Raw genomic sequence first — 3,836 nt, forward strand, 5'->3', positions numbered from 1 at the left:
TTGTTAATCTGTTTCAATTCTCTACTTTCTGCATCAATACATAAACATCCAATAACCCTGTCTCCTTTATTAATTTTAATGGCATACTAGTATTCCATTAAATTCATATGCAATAATTTGTTCAGGCATCACATACATGAGAACTTTTGTTACCTTCTACTTTAAAATAATGGATACAGGGCATGGAATGAGAAATACGTTCTCTTAGAGCAAATCAGAGAATTTATTTTATTTTACTATGCATTTTTTAAAATTTTCAATAAGGGAAATAGGATAGGAAAGAGAATCATTTTTTAGATTATGAGGAAAAAGATTTTAAACATGTCTAAAATATTTAAAATCTAGAATTAGGACATACTATCATCTTTAATTTACCGCAAAATAAATGAGTATATATATTTGGGTTACCATTAGTCCCTTACTGAACGTATACAGTAATATACTGCAATGGCATTACAAAGATTCCAGGTGGATACCAAGCAGAAGAACATAACCTGTGAGTAAATACATTCCATAATGGGTCTTTATTGTGGGCATTTTTAGGTCCACTAAGGACTCTTTCCTGAGTGGGCAACAAAAGATGGGAAGAAGGCTGTGTAAATAATCCTAACAAAAGTCATAAAAGACTTTGGAGATAAACTTTGGCAGGTATTGTGGAGGGAGCCTAACCAGAGCAAGACAATTTCATATTATTCAATACATTGGATTTCTTTGGCTGTTCTTGAGAAATGCTAGTCCTTGACCTCAAAAATTCTTCTTGCATCTTTTCTGCCGCAAAATATGAAAGAAAATAACCCTATTTTACTTCTTCAATAAGTTGTTCAGAAGTTCACCAAACTTAATGAACTTTCACATTTATATCAGTATTGACATTTCCACAGGATTTGCCTTTACTCATTGATTTCAGATTGCATGGCCCTTTCCTTATGAAGTTAGTCAGAAAAGAATTAGTTACAAATGAGCTTTATTTTCTTCCTGAAAATCTTGCTGAGATGTGCCATTTGGTAAATTTTCTCATCAAGAGTGTGTGCAGGTGTGTGATGAGAGTAAGTTATATTTCAGCAGCTTCTAGAAGAAGGGCAAAGTACAGAGAGGTGAAGGAATGGAAAAGTCAAAAGGTTATTATTAGATAATGCCCCAGGATACCTTGTGGTATTTGTGAGGTCAGCAGTATGGTCATTTACAAGACTGTTGTTATGTATCTGTCCTTAAAGCTGTGTCAAAAAATACATTCATACATTGATTTTATAAGCAACACACATACTGTAATGCTTTCTCTTAGTTAGTAGGATAAATATAATTAGTACACTATCCACTTGCTCATTGAATGAAAAGAGATCTGTTAGAAAATGCTTCTGTTGTTTTCTTGCATTATTTTAAATTCTGTTAACAAAATAAAATACCATGAATATTATTTTCTTTCTCCCTGAAGTTATTGAAAAATAATTTATTTTATGTACAGAATACTTAAAATAACAAGGACCAAAAATATAAGTTAACATATTAACATTTATTTAAAGAAAGGTCTTAAAAACATTTTAAATAAATACTTCAAGTTGAAAGTTCTTTGGTATACATGACATTAAGCATTCAGTATTTTGTAAGCATAACATCAGCATTGCTTTTTCTTATGAGATTCTCTAATATAAGAGATTGACGTTTTTGTTTTTAATTTAGATATTAAACTTATTATTAGAAAGAAATAAAAATATGACCCTGGAAGGGGGGAAAACCTTTATTCAATAAGCTTTGGATAGAGTTGTTATCTAGTGGGTATCTAGTACAGTATAGTATGTTATTTAGTATAGCATCCAGAAAAGCCATGCATCAAACTCATAGAATGATTAAACAAAATCAATTCTATGAATGTAAAAATTATATTGGCAAATATGAAGAATAAAAAATACATAGAGAGTGTTACTTAATGAAGAAAGCATAGTCAGAATAATATCAATATTGTCTCCAACTATGAGAAATAGCTAAAAATTCATTTTGGCTAGATTGTGGAATGTATGACAGGATTAATATGAAATAAAGATGTGCCTAATGATCAAAGCCTTAAATGTGAAGCCAAGAAAATTATATTTTATCCTAAATGAAATAGGAAACCACTGACTCAGGTCAAGAAGGTGACATTCTCACACTTTTCAGGTTGGAATTGGAGACAATAGGTAGAATTTTAAAACTAATCATATTAAGTTACTTATCCTCTCTGGGCCACAGTTTTTTCCTCTGTAAAATTATATTAGGCTAGATAATTTATAATACTACTTCTTGTTCTAAATAGGTCATCTTATAATTTCTAAATCAGGATAATATTTTAACAACAGTGTAAAATTATAATTACAATGGGAAACAACTGGAAGTAGTGAGCAAATTTGGAGGGTAAAGCAATAATAGAGATGGAAGACAATCAGGTTATGAGTTAATGTGGTAGTGATTTCAGAGAATTGGGGAAAGATGCTGCAAATGCCCATGTAATACTAACAGATTTTGTAAAGATTAAATATGAGGGTTGTAAAGGATAGCAAGAATATGATGGCATATATTCTGTATAAATTTTTATTCTGGTTCTGCTCATTTGATTTGGCATCAGTTAATCTAAGTCTTTCCAAGTTTTTTTTTTTTGATGTTCAATAAGTTTGTTGTCTTAATCTGAAAATCTTCATAGAAAATTACAGATGTTGATGTTTTAACTATCAGCTGCCTGCTCCTGGGACCTAGGGAAACTTGTCTTCTTTGGAGTAACCTGGTATTTATTGTTGGCAAAGGACATTTTGGGATAATCCATCTTTTGCTTTTTAAATTCCCTCTTGGGCTTCTTTTCATATACTAGATTCTCCTGAATACCAGCATGGGCTTTCTTGTATGCCTCTTCTATGTTGGGGTTGTATTGTTCTTTATGTGCTGTGAGAATGACTTTTTATAAGTATCTTCATCTTCTCCCATGAGATAAGGCATATAACCTGCAACACTTTGGCCCATGATGTGTTTATGATGTACTTCAGCACTGAATTTCTTGCTTTCAGAATCATACCCAGGGAAATGTTTGGTACTGTGAGGAATAGACAGACCACTGTCTACAGCTCCCTTAAGGGCTCCAAAGACTTTGTTTCCAGTGGTAGTTCTAGCAAGATCAGCATTCAGGCAGCACACAAAAGCACCAGACTCACCATCAATGCTTTCCACATTGTACTCATCTCTGGTCACTTCCATTTGACCTTCATAGATCTTGTCCATGCCAAATCTGTTAAGAAGCATGTGGGCCAGCAGCAGGCCTGTACGGTAAGCAGCAGCATAATTTGTCAGGCCAACCTTCATACCATACTTTGATAACTCATTGACATAAGCCATACAGAAAGTCATAAACCCTTCTATATGGGCATAAGCAATCTGGCAGATGATATCTCTGTTGGTGACTCTATCATCTTATATTTTTGTGTGTTATACCTGTTTTTATCTTGCATTACTAAATGTTTCCATGCATAATAATCCATTTTTCCCTCTTGCCTTCTCCTCTTGAAGTAGGTCTTACACTTGACAACTTTAACAAATCCCATCCTGTGGAGTGAGACCCATGCCCTCAGTGCAGACCAACAGGCTTCGCAGCACTAGGGGGAAAAAGTTTTCCCAGTTTTTAAGAAAATATTCTGCTCGTCATTGCTTTACAATAGTATTCCATTACAACCATATACCACAATTTGTTCAGCCATTCCCCAATTAATGAACATCCCCTTAATTTCCAATTCTTTGCCATCACAAAAAAAGCTGCTGTTTTACAGGGTAAGTTCATCCCATTCACATTTACAGTTAGTTGTCATCTTCTCTTATCCCCC

At 33.4% G+C, this 3,836-nt stretch overlaps 1 pseudogene; it reads right to left on the reverse strand.

The window, feature by feature from the left end:
• Positions 1-2,692: 2,692 nt before the first annotated feature.
• On the reverse strand, positions 2,693-3,560 carry LOC110201119 (large ribosomal subunit protein uL18 pseudogene; annotated as a pseudogene).
• Positions 3,561-3,836: the final 276 nt, after the last annotated feature.

This window comes from Phascolarctos cinereus, unplaced genomic scaffold (assembly GCF_003287225.1).
Source record: "Phascolarctos cinereus isolate Bilbo 61053 unplaced genomic scaffold, phaCin_HiC Scaffold_9;HRSCAF=440, whole genome shotgun sequence".
Classification (NCBI taxonomy): Eukaryota; Metazoa; Chordata; class Mammalia; order Diprotodontia; family Phascolarctidae; genus Phascolarctos; species Phascolarctos cinereus.